Source organism: Salvia hispanica, unplaced genomic scaffold, assembly GCF_023119035.1.
Source record: "Salvia hispanica cultivar TCC Black 2014 unplaced genomic scaffold, UniMelb_Shisp_WGS_1.0 HiC_scaffold_324, whole genome shotgun sequence".
Lineage (NCBI taxonomy): Eukaryota > Viridiplantae > Streptophyta > Magnoliopsida > Lamiales > Lamiaceae > Salvia > Salvia hispanica.
In genome coordinates this window covers 857-18449 of record NW_025952052.1, presented here as the reverse complement: position 1 = coordinate 18449, position 17593 = coordinate 857, and the positions used below count along the sequence as shown (strand labels likewise).

Genomic DNA, 17593 nt, shown 5'->3' with positions numbered 1-17593 from the left:
AGAGAAGTAATATATCACAAATAGTGATAGAACTATGATTTTGACGCCGGACCCAAATAAAATGTTGAAAATAAAATTAAACATAAATAATACTACTCCATATATTAAATTTTAACGTTCAAAATACAATCACTATCATACCTCTTCTATTCTGATTTTATGAGACCTATTTGCTGACCTGTTCGATGGAATAATACATATTATTAATAATAAATAACAACAGAACTTTTATATTAATTATAAATACTAAAATTGGTAAAAAAAAATTTTATTTTTTCACACATTATGAAGGGCATATCACCTATGGGCCTCCATATCGTTACGTGGCATTGCCCGTGAATTAGAAATAAATATGTGAGCAGGCTGCAATGTGTATTTAATATGTTTACAACAAATAGCAGAGTGAGTAATTGTGTAAAGGCATCTTGAGCTCCAGCAAAGTTGTGCACACCATTTAATGACTAGCTGCAAATTGTTTCAAAATAAATACTAGGAGTACTATATTTTGGTCCAACTCAAGAGGAGGAAATGATACTCGAAATTATTTTGGTAGGCAGACTTACCTCTCAAAATTAAATGAAATAATGAGCACAGGTACTCATTTCTGCACTTCCCCTTGCTAATTCATTATAATTAAAATTCCATCCACTAAGTTTAACTTTTAGCATTTTAATTTAGTTTACAATTTGTACTAAATTTAGTTTACGATGTGATGATATAATATTAATTGGTATGATATCTGGTGTGATGACATTGTCTAACAAATGTGATGACATTATATAACTGATATGATGATCTTGTAGGAGTGGAATAATGACAGTATATAACATGTGTAATCTAAACTAGGAGTTAAGTTAAATTTAAAATTTGTGATACTTTTTAGTAAAGAGAAAGTGATTATCTTTATCTTGCAACATTAACCACGTATTGTTGTCGAGATAATATTACCCGTTTGACATTGAATGAGTCCGAGATCTATGTCTACAATTGAAAGGTTATAATGATAAACTCGGCAATCGTTGCTAGAACCAATAGGTCCTCAAATTATTAATTTGAAAAAACGGAAATCCTTCTTATTAGATGATCATGATACTTCCGAAATTGGAAATTCTTGATCAATGGAGGAACGCCCTTTTTCTTCAATAAGATACCAAAGTGGATGATTGACTCATTCCGTACTAGATATGAGGTTATGCACGGTGTATTAAACATTTGTCATCCAAAATTAGATTCCTCTATCTTATACGTGCTACTACTTATTCTCTTTTCTCTCTTATCTTCAATTTTAAAATAACAACAATTTAGGACGCAAAAGAAAGCGTTCCAAAATTAAGAACAAATTACCTTAATCTTTTGCTTTTAGGACACTTTCATTTACATCCTCTAATTATAGTCGTGACACTCAAATCAATGCCTCTAATTATAGTCGTGACACTCAAATCAATGCAAATTGTGTTTGATATCTGAGTTGGGTATCGGGTATCTGGTATTATGGTGAAACTGACCGTTCAGTTACCCGCGGGGTCCGTTTGAATTTTTTTTGGGAAATAAGATTAACCAAAACGTTATCGAAGATACATCTTCATATGCTTCTACTAAAGGAGTTCATAAAGAAAAACTAAATGAAAAGTGAAAACTAAACTCCGAAGGTGCTAACTAACAAAATGTTTAGATCATAGAGTTAAGACTAAAACAATATGAAAATGAGTCGTTTTTTGCTCGATTTCTTGTTGATTGTTGGAGTCAATACCCGAACCAATCCCCTTGCAGATGAATAAAAAATCCTGCAAATTTCGCCGTCTTCATTAATCAGCAAGGATTCAATATGCGGTGCGTTCTTGATTTTTCCCCTTTATTCTGAAAATTAAAATTTTTGTTAGAAATTTTTCAAGATGCAGATTAACTGTTCGATAAATGTTTAAAAAAGACAACACCAGCAACGTTTTTTCACCAGCGTCATTTGGAAACCCGTTTGACCCTTTCCCGTGCATTTGATGAGGCTGTTGACGGTGGCGACGGGCCCAGAGAGATTTTAGGGTGGGGAGGGAATCGCCCAATATCGGGAAGGCGACGGTTAGCAACGAGCCGACCAGTGTTTCCCCCCGGTTTGGTGAGACCGTCGGTAGTATGGAAAACCCCCAAAAGGCAGGAGGGCGACGTAGCGGATTCCGCCGCTCAACACGAGGTTCATCGCGATGTCCACGGAGCGAGACCCAAAGGACCCGGGCGTCGCGCTCTCCTGCAGTATCACATTTGCTCTGTCAGTTGGCGCTCTGCATTCGTATTTTCAATGGTTAACGTTTTGAGCAACGGGGAAAACGAGAAAACAAGAAACGTTGAAAATCTTACGTTCCCCAAGGGAAAGAGACGGAGTTTCCTGGATCCGGCCGGGCAATGTGAGCCATTTTTTGAACAAGGCCACCATTTAGAGAATATCCCACTTTTCAAGCAAGGAAAAGGCAATGTTTTTTAGGTGATTGGATATTTCAACAGTTTTATCTTTGATGAGAAGTTGAAGAAGTGATATCATACCTCATTTCTTGAATTCTGTTGCGTAGGAACTCGAAGACTTTTTTGGGGGGGCACAGGGGCCAAAACAGGTTGCACCCTGAGGCAATACCGGGAGGTCTCCCGGGTCGTCCATGCTCTTCCTAGTCATCACTCAACATCCGCTCCACCCCCTGAGAGCGTTGCCCCGTGGGGCAGTCGACCCCCACACCGGTGCGGGCCATCACCATCCTCTCAAAAGCTTCAACATGCTCTTTCCCCCCTTGGAGAAGATATCACTGCATCACATGGTAACAAAATTTAGATAAAATTTTTAAAATGTAGAATAAAAAAATGGAAATTTTGATATAGGGACTATTAATACCTCCTAATCTCCAGATGAAATGTTACTTGCCATCCCCTAGCCAGTCGTCGCATTCCCGGTCTAGTATTGCCACCCATCTTGGGGCTAAAGGAAAGGGCCCGGGAATTCCAACAGTTTGTAGATATTATGCACTGTCGTCAACCTCTACATGTTCAACCCATGTCATTGAAAAGAGAAAAAGCAAGCTTGTTAGGCTCAAATCGATTCGGGTAAAATGGAAGGAATGATACCTTTGAGTAGCCATTAAAAACTTGGATCAAACAACCAGCGGGCCCTTTGCCTGCATTTTGATATGGTTGCAGGTCTTAAGTTATCCAAAAGACATCCACCACTGCCCAAATTCCATCACCGTGTTGCTTGCAATATCTCACGGAAGTCTCGAGTTGGGACCAACGGAGATGGCACTTGAACTCCGATCATCTGAAATCAGAACAAAAAAATAAGATTTCTTGAAACATTTTCATGTCATTTTATTCAGTAATTTTTGCCTCAAGTCCTGTATTATCATACCACTTGCAAAGCTCCATTTAGTTCCCTGCAACCCCAGTGGACAATATCTCCAGAGTCACTGCTCTAGAAACAATATTCGAAAAAACACTCGACCATTGGTTCTGCAAACATAATATCAGACTTAGATCATAAAAACATTATGCAATCATCTATCTCTGTTTATCATCGGGATGAGGGCACTCCTTGAAAAACCTAGTAGCATATCATATAAACTCAAGCACTTCAAAAAGTTAAACATATTGTAAATTTTTTAAGCCAAGTTTTGTAGGAAATACATACGATTCCATTTCTTGGATCTGGTGCTGGGTGTGGCGGTGATACGGCTTCTTCTTGGGGCGGTCGTTGGGATCCTGATCATCGCCTGATGGCGCCTCCATGTTGTCGGTGCCGGACTTGCTCTCGTAGTCCTCATTTTCATGGGGTTTACTCCCCATTTCCAGTAGATGGTGGTGGCTCTCGAACATATTCGGTTGAAACATCTTTCACTCTTCTAAAATCCTATCACATGAGTAAAAGAAATGGTTGACCTCTTGAGAATTTATTAGTGTGAAGTGATGATTTGACAAGGAAAATTAAATGGTGTTTGTTTATAATTATGTATGTGTAAAATAAATAAATGCTCCAATTTAATTACCAACATAATAAGGGGAAATTAATTACCAGCCTAAAAAGGAAAGATGTGTTTCAACTTTGAAGTGTGGATCTTCAGCCTTGTTGTGCTTATCATCAGCAGCTGCGCATCTTCAACCTAAAAAAGAAAGCTTTGTTCTGATCTCTTTGCTCTCTATAGAGATGTATGGGCGAAGAAAGTCAATTGAGGCTAATTTGGCATCAAATTAGTAGGATTTTTGTGTCAGTTTCGAGATTGAAATAAAAACAAAGTGATGGTTGGTTGGTTGATTAAAAGGCGACAACTGAGTAAACATTGACTTTCGTTTTTGGGGTTTCTAACAAGATTCTAATTAAAGTGAAATAAAATAAATTGATGGAAGGAATAAAATTCAGAAAAAATGGGAAAATTACTTACTCTTGTACAAGGGTTGATTTTGTTAGAAGCAAGCAAGAAGTAGGTTAAGCGGTGGGAAGAAAAGAGTGAAAAAAGAGAGAAAAAAAGGGTTTATGCATATGAATATGAAGGAGTAGGTTTTTTAAGGTTTTTTATTGATGGTGGTGCCTTTCTTGTGAATAGAATTTAAGAAGAATAGTTGGGATTGAAGAGGATGAGAGAGAAAGGATCGGACGATGGAGAAAAGATGAGAGAGAGGAAACAGGTGGAGGAAGATATGGCAGTGAAGAAGTTATTGCAGAGCGTATTGAGAAGGTGATGGCATTAATGGCGGGTAGAGAGAGAAAGAGAGAGGTGTTTTTAATGCTGATGAGAGAGAAAGTCCTGAGGTTTGAATAATGAGCGAAACGACTTACTATACCATTCACTAAATTTTTACTTTTATTTCTTACATAGTGTGAAGAATTGAAGAGATGCAATTTATATGTATGCTGATCTTTATATCCATTGATTTTTTAAAAATGGAGAAGAATAACATTTTATTAAGTGAAACAGTAATTACGCACATAAGAATGCTATGATCTATTAATACTACTACTCATTATCAAATTGTAATAGCACATATATATATTCCTGAAGTATTGAGACAATTTTTGATAATTTGACAACCTTTTCTTTAATTTAATGTGACACTAGGGTTTCCTCAGTAGGATAGTATAGTGGAGTAGTATATTTGTTCAAGGCACCTTAAAAATTAAAAAAAAAAAAACGTCTGCATTTACTCAACATCCCTAAAACTATCTTCACTTTCACCAAAATCTTCCCAACATCGGGAGATCAAATTTTGCTATCTGTGAAAATCGTATGCACCATGTGAGGATACGTAAATCAGATTGTAACTCACAAACTACAACGCAAAAGATTGTAGAAATATTACATTATCAACTCTAAATCTCTAAATATTCTAAGTTTATGAATTTAAATACTCTGGATTCAATCAAAAGATTTGTAGTACATACATATAAGTGTGTGACACAGTGACAAGGTTGGAGAAACCCTAATTAATTGGTATGGCCCCCCATTATCGATAGCTTTCGGACTCATGCACTATAGTTGATGGTGTTTTCATATGTCTATAAATACATGTCAGATTATTAAATTTTATGTTTTCACTTTCTTGATATAAGGTCAGTTTATCAATTAAGACATAATAGAATAAAATGTGATATAAGCACACAGAGTTTAAAATTCTTATACTCCATTCATCATATAAAAATAGGCGCATTTTCCATTTTTTGTTTGTCTCATAAAAATAATCTACTTCTAGTTTTAATAATTTTTCTTTCTAATGAAATGAGTCACATTCTCCACTAAAATACTTCAATCACTTCTTTAATTCTATCTCGCATGACAACTCTAAAGTGTTTAATTTTATGAGATGGGAAGTATTTAATTCACATGTTAATATTAATTTAGTATGTTGAATATGTGCGGGTCAAACCCCATCCAATTAAGTTTTTAAGTACATCAGTCATTTTTTTATCATGACAATAATCACTTTTGACATAGTAGCAATATTTTTTGCCTATATACTAGTATCATTTATCTTGTTTTAGAAACCTGTCAGTGATGGAATGAACCAGTAATTCTAACTACACATTTTGTCTTGAGGACATTGTGCCTTCAAATGACACAATAATAGATACTTGGAAAGTTTTTCATAAATAGGTGAGTAGATGCATAATTTATCGTATCAAATATGATACTAGTATCTAACTAGAAACATTAAAAGACGTAAAATGCAATTCTTTTGAAAGGTCAATTTGGGAGTTGGATGATGATTCCATACGATTGATATATATAAATGGTGTTTGATTTCCTAGTTAAAATAATACTCTTTCTGTCTCATTAAAAATGAAATGTTTTTCTTTTTGGATTATCCCATTAAAAATAAAACGCTTAAAATGGAAACATCACTATCTCTACATTTTCATCTTTCTTACTTTACTCTCTCTTCATAAACTAACAAAACAACACTACATAAAAACTCGTGCCGATTCCCAAATGTTGCATATTTAATGGGACGGATGGAGTATCAAAATATAATCTATGATTGAGTTGTGAAATTATTTTAGTTGGGGTGGTTAGCTATGACTAATTATGACATGATTATCCATCTATAATTGAGTTATGGGATTGAATCTCATGAACTAAACACATTATATATTTAAATTTGAGATTCAATCTTGCAAATCGAACACCCCACCTAAAACTAAAATATCATATATGTACTTAATTATCTTGTGAAATTAATTAAAAATAAAAAATAATCGAATTCGAAACACATGGAGGATAATTCTCCAAAGCTTAATTAGATTAATTGATTAATTTTATCATACACATCCAGACCTGGTAGTTTTCATCTTTGATTTGCCGTCCTGGTCTAATGTCTAATTAAAGTCTAAACTGATTAAACTTCTAACTAAATTTTATATACTATATTTAAATCAAATTCATTAAATGGTCAAGATTTGACCAATATTGATACGACTACGAGCTGAGTAAGACATTTTTGGTAACGAAATCTTATGTTCAACCAGGCTCTCTCTCGTCTTTTGCACAACATTTTTAATCTATGTCAGCGATGTGTAATTATACAAAAAAAAATTACTATAGTGGTATGTACTATATGTATATGCCACGATATTAAGGATAGAGTGATATAAAAGTGTAGTACAATATACTACTATCATTTTCTCCAACATTCTTTTACATCAATACTTTGTTGAGTTAATTATTTGAAATCTAGTTTGTTTCTAATACTACTTACTTTTATTCTATAACACATCTTAAAAATTATTAATATCATTTCTTCAGTTTAACCAACAATATTAAAGATCGTATCATGTGGTTGATTTAGCCATGTATCAATTCGAATTATGTATCAGTTGTGGTTCTCAAATAGCTTGCACCAAGAAATTAACTGCATTGAGAATGTTGGAGTAAATGAAATGAGGTTTGACAAGTGAGTCCATGTATTCATTGCATACCTAAAATGTTTACTCAGTGTTGACTCTTCTTTTTTTCTCTATTAGGAATTACTGATTATTGTTTTTGTTTTTAACAATGAATGGAATATCATTAAATAATAATACTAATTGTCAGAAAAGTAGTGTACATCAATTACAGGCCAATTAAAGTCTTACCGGCAATTTTGAATATGGTGAAAACATACTATACTTGTAGCGTGTGTCTAAATTCTCAAAATCAAGCATTTTCACAAAATAAAATCCTATGACGTGTTTAGCTAGCGATACTTTTAATTGATGTGTAGATGTAATATATGACTAAATTAATGTTGAAGTGGTACTTCAACACAACCAAACGACAGTAAAAAACATATCCAATTTTTACAATAAAAAAATAAGAAAAAATGAAAAAAAAAATTGGTGAAGAAATTGTGCCTAATCGCAGTTGTTCTTCAAGAAGAAACATAGATATTCAACTATCTCTGAGAGTTAGTAACATTTATCAGTTCTACAGGATTTTTCTCTTAAAAATAAGAGGGAATATTTTTTTTTCCCCACGATTTAGGTCTGTGAATTTTGAAAATATCATTTGAGGTCTGCCAACTATGGGTTAATATCAATTGAAGTATTTTTTTACTATTTCCAAATTTTTCTGGACGAAAATACCCTCAATATCTTTAAGGGTATATATTTTTAATAAACTTATCATATACTCATATTTTTTATAAATAATTTTACTATATATTTTTGATGAATTTTCTAAATATAATTTGACCTTCAATATTATCACTTAATTATATGACATGCAAGAAAAGATCCTTATTCAATTTTTTATTATTAAAGAAACGTTCTTCATTCAATTTTTCAATTTTTTGATATAAAAAATTGAAGAAGCAATTTTACTTGCATGTCACAAAATTGAGTGATAATATTGAAAGTCAAATTATATTTAGAAAATTCGTCAAAAATATATTGTAAATATATTTATAAAAAATGAGTTCATGATAAATTTATTAAAAATATATAACCCCTTTAAGGTATTGAGGGTATTTTTCGTCCAGAAAAACTTGAAAATAGTAAAAAAAGTATTTCAAATGATATTAACCCATAGTTGATGGACCTCAAATGATATTTTCAAAGTTTACGGACCTAAAATAATAATTTGGCAAAGTTCGTGGACCAAAAAAGATGTTCCCTCTAAAAATAATTATTCACGTTTTGTTTATGGACATACCACTTTAGGATTATGTTAAGATGACAACCTTTTTTAAAGTGAAAACGTACTATCAATCTCGTGCTGCCACGTGCCACGTTATCCAGCAATATTAGAGACATATCCAGTAATATTAATTTAGTATGCGTTAGATTGCATGATAATAATAGGTGGATTGTTGAGTATTGCTGTATAGGCATAGAATGTTCCAGTTGTAGTATATATATAGACATATTGCTTTTTTATACATTTATTTTGTTATATAGCCTATACAACAAAACTCATCACTCTACACGGCAATCCACGTAGTACTATCAAGCAATTTGTAGAAATCCATCTAAAATGCTTATTATGATATTACTGGATAAGCCTCTAATATTGTTGGATAGCGTGCCACGTGGCAGCACGAGGTTGGTGGTACGTCATCACTCTAACTATGGTGGTACCCTAATGCTCCCCTACCACTTTATCTACAAACAATGATCCATCCATCAGCATACACATACAATTTATTACTACCTCCGTCCCCCAAATTTTGACACAGTTTACTATTTCGGTCCGTCCCTGAAAGTTTAACACACTTCACTTTTTACCATTTTTGGTAGTGAACCTCATATTCCACTAACTCATTCCTATTCATATTTTATTATAAAACTAATACTTTAAAAGTAGGACCCATATCCCACCAATTTTTTTAACACTTTTCATTACATTTCTTAAAATTCGTGCCGGGTCAAATCGTGTTAAAATTTGGGAGATGGAGGCAGTAGATAAATAGTGCGTGTGAGACCATTAAAGCAAATCATGTTTCAACAAAAAAGGCTATTTCATCTTCTTGATGATATCTGCGTCTACAAAAATTGTTTAAAACAATTAGGATATATAAATAAGTTTATATTTTAGTAATAATTTTGATGTACAGTAGCATTTAAAAATGAAATATGGCTATTTTGTCGATATTCAAATAGAGAAAGTTTATGATTTCTTTTTATGTTGAATCAGGACAGCCCCAATATTAGTCTCTTTTGTTGAAGTCCATCCATTGCAATCTAACTCCTTGATTATTCATATAATTTGGGCAAGAATTTTATTGGGCTGAAGTTTTTGACATTTTATACGGGAGTACTTACTATTTTGAAGCAAATTTATCGAAAAACAATATGGAGCACTTCCTTAGTCCCAAAAAAATAGGCTACTTATTTCATTTCAGTTAATCTCATAAAAATAACATTTCTGAATCACAATTACCATTTAAGCACTAACATAAAGTATATATCACATAAAAATGATACTTCCTCTGTCCCCGAATAAGAGTAGCACTTTTCCATTCGGCCCGTCCCCGATTAAGAGTAGCACTTCATTTTTACCATAAATGGTAAGTAGGTCCCACATTTCACTAACTCATTTCACTCACATTTTATTATAAAACTAATAGTATAAAAAAGTGGGTCTCATATTCCACTAACTTTTTCAACCAACTTTTCTTTACATTTCTTAAAACCCGTGTCCGGTGAAAGTGCTACTCCTAATCGGGGACGGAGGGAGTAGCAAACTAAAAAATGTAGGCTAGATTAATGCAGATGAGAATAACAATCAAGAGTAGTAGAGTACTAATACGAGAAAGCAATTAATAAATCTAATCTAGAAAGTTGATATTTAATCTATTGTGTTTATTTTATGTTAACTAGATCCTATGCAATAACCACACAAAAGTTTATGAGAGAAACAAAATTTACTCACTTATTTACAATCACGTTCATGCTGCCATAAAGTAGTTGTAAGAAGACACAAGTTCAATACTATAATGTTCAGTTGTAAGAAGACATGAGTTACTGCGCTGTTCCCCTCTGATCACATCTGCATTTTCATGAGCTCCCGATGCAACAAGGCAGCTGCTGAGTTTGGAAATGTGGAATCAGCTTTTGGAATTTAGATTCATACTATGCTGATAGGATCACGAACATATATAAGCCTTGTCAAGCTTCACTGCAGCTTTTACTATAGAAAATAAGTCTTGGTAGAAAATGATCATTTTCTCTCTTGTGGCTCCATAGGAGTAGTATAGATTGAATATTGAATATAAACCGTATTGGAGAAGAGAATGGGACACGCGCAAATACAACCAAAAACCTCCCTCTGAGTTTCTCAGATATAAAAAGTAGCATACATTTTCACCATTAACAAGTCTACACTAGCTACTCCATATCAGAAGAAAAAGCTAGAGAAAATACAATGGGGTCATAGTTTTGTAGTGATGAGAAATCAGAAAAAGTCCTTGAAAGAAAATCCACAAAATATTAATTATCCTGATATATGAACCATAATCCAGAATTTCTCAATACAGAAACTGATATACATCTTCATCATAAAGAAGTCTACAAGAAAGAAAGAAAGAAAGAAAGAAAGAAAGAGAAGATGGCATTGTGGGCCTGTGGCATGGTAGTAGTTATTTATTGAACAAATTCCACAAAACAATAATTAAAGCTGAAAGTGTGCATTGTATATATGGACAAATCTGCAATTATTATCATAAGAGAGCATAGTCGCAGCTAAAGCATTGAAGATGTGAACATACCATGGTTGCAGAACATCAAACAGAAGAACTGAAAAACCGAAAACAAAGTTGTACATATTGGGAGAGAAAAGTGAAAAACAGAGAGACGTTGTTTGAACAGTGGGAAGAGTGTTGCAGAGTTCGTGAACAGCTGGTTGCTCTTGTTTGACTTTTGTCTTGCCTTTCTTTTCTTGTTTTGATTACGACAGCATTACATAAGGTCAGGGTGAGAGATATCAAGCAAGTAAGCAAGAACATGATAAGGATAAAGACACCATGCAAGGTGATACAGGGGGCCACGGGAGGAAAAAAATAGCTTAACTATGGGAGGGAGTCTTGTACGAGTGAATCAAAGGAAAGATGGATTGGATCAGGAAGATCATGTCGATTAACAAGGGAACTTCAAACAAACTATGGGCATGCCAACATAGGGGTTGTTGTGGGTGTGGATCGAGGATAGGGTTTTTGCAATGCATGGAGTTTGTGATCCAATATCTTATATCCTTATCCAATGAAGATTTGAGAGACTAGGTTGCTTGATAGTTTTTCTCGGTAATTTAATTACTTTTAAGTCTATTAGATTTCTTTTGTCAATTCTTTTTCTAATCGTACTAAGAGAGTTAAACAACATAATAAGAGAGTTGAACAGCGTAAGGCCATAGATAATTCTATTTATAATCCGTGGTTGATTGATTTGAGGATCAGTAAGGGAACACTCTGAAGTCTCTCTTGCATAATTCTTTAGTAAACTCAAAGAAGCTCAAAGTAGGGGAACAAAAGACCTTTAGAAATAAGATAGCAACAGTCTACTCATCGACTTCAACCATGACTACCCGGTCTTCGCCTTCAACCTGCCCTTTTGACAAAAAGTGCCTTTGCAATTTCCATATTGGAGCAATTTACACTTTTTTGAGTAAACTCAAAGAAGCTCAAATAAAAGCTTTTGTTGAGCTGAACCAAGGAAAGTAAGAGATACATCCATAGCTAACTTGACCAATGATATGAGAAGGAACCTGTTCATGGATGTGGGTTGCCGGCTCCCAGGTGGTGTTGCTATCTGACCACGTGACATTCCATTGATGCAGAAGGCTACCATCGACGAGTACTGAACATTCTGCTGTGGCCATAATTTGTGTAGCAATAGGGCGGCTCCGGACAAAGGATTGATCGTCATTGGCGCTACGTACGCTCGGAGTGAGTTGACATAGAAATCGTTGTGGAACTACCTGAAAATTGACAAAAAATGAAAGCCTCTTTTTCATTTATGTTTTCGATGATGGTTTAATACAAAGGAATGCTGCTATGTGATCTAGATACAAAGCACAAAATACTAAAATGAGCTAGAACACAAAAACAAACAAACAATTAAGCAAAAAAGAAAGTTAACAAATTTAAATTATGAGGTGGATCAAACTAAGCTCAATTCTAGTTAGGCAAATTAACTTTTAGAATATCAATTGCATTTGGAATGAATTTCCTTCACATGTACTAATGGAATGTAAATGGCCTTAGCCTGCTCCTCCTAACTCAATACTTAATTTGTACTGCAAGAATAGCCAAGTGAGGTAAACTAGAAGATAACTGAACTGTGACTATAATAGTAACATTTGTGTGCATATTGCTGTTTACCACCACCATGGTGATCCAGCCTCATAAGTATGCTCCCCGTCGTCCCACGAAATGTGGCATGCTTGAAGACCAATGGCAACAGTAGGTTCCTTTCCGTGGTGTGCAATCCATTCTTCAACAGCTGTGGCTTTGGCATCATCACTAGAATACTCTTTCTTGTTCGGGCCAAAAGGATTCAGCCCGGGGTATTCAGCTTCAGAAATCACAGCTGGCATGTACATTGTGTCACCTACTAGAGGGGCACCACAAGCCGCCAATTGTGCTCGAATCTGCAATTATGATGCTTTCTGGTCAAGTAATTCAAACTATTATTTTTAAGATAAAGGATTGATGTTGCTGCTGTCAATCTGTGTACCCTTCTCCAAAAAGTAAAACTCATGGACATCGAAAAAGACCCACCGAATAATTTGATGGAGTGATCAATTTTGAACATGTTTGACCATCTTGTCCTTCAAATACTCAATCATACAGTATGTTTTATACAAAAAGTAAAACAGAGAGGGAAAATTCGTAAATCCTCTTGTTAACTCAAACTGACAACTGTGATAGCCCTTATTTAGGCAGCATTACTTAAATTGTAAAACACGATAAGCTACAGGAAGTCATATTTAGAAACTTATCCAAACAACAAGCAGAAATAGTAACTAGAAAAACTCATGATGTTGTTACAAATTTACTACGAAAAGCAGCACATAATATTGCTCAAAACAAATCAAGTACCTGGTGCGTCCGACCTGTCAAGAGGTTGATTTTGCACTCATATGCAAAATCTCTAGTTGGCCATCCACAAACTTCGATTTTGTTTTGTTCTTCAATTATATCATTTGGCCAAGGAACCTTCTTGCACTCTAAGACCTCAAGTTGACACAAAGGCCAACCACTGATGAAATCTGCAGTATAGTCTTTGTTTATACAAATGAAACACATATTCTCTGTGCCAACTGCCAATGAAAGTCATACTTTTTATAATTAAAACTATTGTGCTTCATAGTGGAAAATAAGGGTTCTAACTCTAACAATGGACGTAGACGCACAATGATCAATTTGGACAAAAACGATATTGAGTACCTTCAGATACAAGGCGTGGTGCAATATTGACTGGGCGCATATAGTGTGTAAGTATTCCAACTGGTACAGGAGCAGCAGCAAGTGCAAGATAGAGCTTCTTAACCTTTTTATCCTGAGAAGTGTTTACACAGTTTTGGTTATCATGTATAGTTTCTAATTCCAGATATTTTCTAGAACATCAGCAGCCACAAGCTAATGGAACCCCAAAACCGTTGTAGAAACAAAGCCATGGCACTACTCAGAGAACAGCCTAGATCTATTTCTAATATTTATGCTTGTAAATGGGAGGGGTATTAGTTAGACCAAGGATTTTTCAAGAAGGTATGCAAGTGATGATGATTTGGAGAAACAAAATTGAAAAGTATGTAAACAATGACAACCAAACAACAGAGTTTTTAGATTTAATCACCATTTCAGAAAAAGAAATTATCACTAACCCGAATTTTGCCATGAAAAACTGAGCAGTATTCCTTTGTTCTTGCTAACACTACACTGTAACATAGAATAGACAGTCAACAGTGTGCTCCCTGAGCTCTAATTATAGTAATATAATAAGTATAATATAATATAATATAGTATACACACCAGCCCTCAGTGCAATTATCAATCTGGTGGGTAGTCTTCAACATATCGTCCAGTCCTAAGGCACGAGTAGTAAATGTTGCACAAGTTTCTTCAATATTGTTTGAGGTTCCTCCAACCTGTGATAAACCAACTCAGGCTAAGCATCTTAAGCAAGATCAGACTAACTGAAACAATACCTTATCCCATCCTCAATGATACTTGCATTCAAAATGAAAATGAAAATTAAAATAAAGGCACAAAAAATGACTATATGTTCTCATTAGAAAAATGATGCAACAAATACTAATATGAGAAAAAATCTAAATGATTGGGAAATCCTCACTAACAAAAATTAATAAGAATTGGTCTTTATTTGCAAAGGTTTGAGATTTTAAAATGCATATAGCTTCAATATTTATTTTGTACTATAAACACTTATAAAAAGAAGGGGCTGAACAAGCTCCCGCCTTGGTTGATCATCAGAGAGTAGAATATCAACTACATACTGATGTACCGGCTGGTTTGTCCAAGACCACATAGCTTTCAGTCACAGCAATAATTCGAGATCTCCAGTCAATCTCGTAGCATCTGATCAGAAAGATATCAGGATTACCAAGTCATAGTGGATCAACTTATGGAACAAACAATATATAACCAAATCCCCCCCCCCCCCCCCCCCCCCCCCCCCCCCCCCCCCCCCCCCCAAATTGAAAAGTATGTATAACCAAAGACATCTGAACAACAGAATTTTCTATTATTAAAAGTAACTTAATCACCTGTTCAGCATGATAGTCCTCCTACTTTAGCAAGAAAAACACAATCTATCACTAACCCGTATTTTGCCATGAAAAACTGAGCAGTATTCCTTTGTTCTTGCCAACACTACACTGTGAGGTAGAAAATAGACAATCAACAGTGTGCCCCTGGAGCTATACATCACAATCATATGCATAAATATATTCACTCACCAGCCCTCAGTGCAATTATCAATCTGGTGGGTAGTCTTCAACGGATCGTCCAGTCCTAAGGCACGAGTAGTAAATGTTGCACAAGTTTCTTCAATATTGTCTGTGAGTTCCTCCAACCTGTGATAAAACAACACAGGTTAAGCATCTTAAGCAAGATCAGACTAACTGAAACAATAACTTATCCTCAGTAATACTTACATTCAACATGAAAATAAAAAATAAAGGTGCAAAACATGACTATATGCTCTCATCAGATGGTGAAAATTTGTGAAAAGGGAAGAATAGCCGCACCACCTTATGGGCATTGATCGTTTATGATATCGAATTACTAATCATCAAAATGTTATATAAAACATTTGCACCAAAATCTGGATAAATTTGTTATTTTTAATTGTAATCCTAGCAGATGTTCTCATCAAAGTAGGTTCTTGACTCTTCCACAATAATATCAGGGAACGGTCAGAGAACTGTCCCAGAAAAACATTGCAGTGAGTAATCAACATTAAGAAAAATATAAGCTAGAAGTATTATATTGGACTAGATTGCAGCATGTTCATCAGAAGACTAAGTCCCTCAAGTTTTAAAAGGGTGCTAGCACTGAAGACTAGAAATAACATGAGAGATCGAACAGGAAAAATCACACGGTGGCATAGTTATAAAGGAAAACATTGAGCAGGTGATTGGTTTAGAGTTTTGGAGAATAAGGAATTTCAGCAATTGAAAATTTGTGTGATAAAAAAATGATGCAACAAATATTTATGTGAGTAAAAATCAAAATGATTAGGGAACCCTCAGTGGTTGAGAGTTGGTCTTTATTTGCAAGATCAAAATACATATAGCTTCAAGATTTATTTTGTAATAAACGCTTATAAATAAAGAAGGGGAAGGGCTGAACAAGCTCCCGTCCTGGTTGATCATCAGAGAGTAGAAGATCAATTACATACTGATGTACCGGCTGGTTTGTCCAACACCACATAGCTTTCAGTCACAGCAATAATTCGAGATTTCCAGTCTATCTCGTAACATCTGATCAGAAAGATATCCGGATTACAAGTTATAGTCGATCAAGATCAACTTAAGGAACAAACAATATATAACCAAATGAATACCTTGGAAAAGCTCTTTGGATGTACATGCACCCGTAAGTAAGTTCCAGACTCGACAAACTCATCTGTGCGAGTTATAAACGTTTTTGTGCTTCTCGTATGGTCTTCCCTTTAATAGATGATCTATTTCTTAGAAGTGATGGATCTGTAAATTTCTTGAAATCTTTTATTTGCTCAGGTGTAGCAGTTCGAGGGGGCAGGGCATACAAGAGCATAAAATACAGCACCAAAGTGAATCAGGTCTGCAACAAATCTTGAAACATGGAACAAAAACTCAACCTCATTTACACATTTAACTTTGAAGATCTCATACCTGTACCACATGTTAAACCTTAAAAAAATGATGAAGGGCAACAAACTTACAGGGGTGGAATATCCAGAGCTTTACTAATGTACTCAAGAACTGGGCCTCCTTCTAAAACAACCATGTGTTCTACCCTTGGAGGTCCATTCTGAGATGGACAGGGAAGGAGGCGCTCATAAGGAGGATAGCTGAGAAAACTCATTAGGCACGCATTTGAAAAAGTACTTTGTACAACTGTTGAGTCAAAACTTTTAGTCAAAAAGGAAATGACTCAACTTAGTTGGGACATACCAAAGGAATACGACCAACTTAGTTGGACGAGGGAGTAAATGAATTGGAGAGAAAATAAAGCAAGTATTATATGGCAGGAAAAAAGTGGGATCACAAAAAACTGTTCCATCCATTGCCATTTGATCTAGACCAAATTTTCAATATCTCATTTTCAACAAATTAGAAGTTAATTTAATGTGATATCTATTCACAAGAAAATACAGGGCAAGGCATAGATGATTATAAACATTTTGTTGATAAAATGACTATTTGCCAATATATCTACCGGAAACCACTTAGCCACTTATAATTATGTTTCTATTAAAACAGTCATAGCAAACAGAAGCAACTGGACCAGTGCTCGAATGTCACCTAGAAACTTGGAAATCTTACAAGATTAGATATTTGATTATCCCAACTGAGATCAGGAATAGCTACTTATAATATAAAGACGAGAATGTAATTCTAAGAAGCTCTTAAAAAAAAAAGGCTGAGAAATT

The 17593-nt window shown here is 34.7% G+C and overlaps 2 pseudogenes; both read right to left on the bottom strand.

Annotated features, from left to right (window-relative positions):
- Window positions 1-1918: 1918 nt before the first annotated feature.
- On the bottom strand, window positions 1919-4645 carry LOC125198929 (annotated as a pseudogene).
- A 7174-nt stretch (window positions 4646-11819) lies between these two features.
- On the bottom strand, window positions 11820-17025 carry LOC125198928 (annotated as a pseudogene).
- Between the last annotated feature and the right edge of the window lie 568 nt (window positions 17026-17593).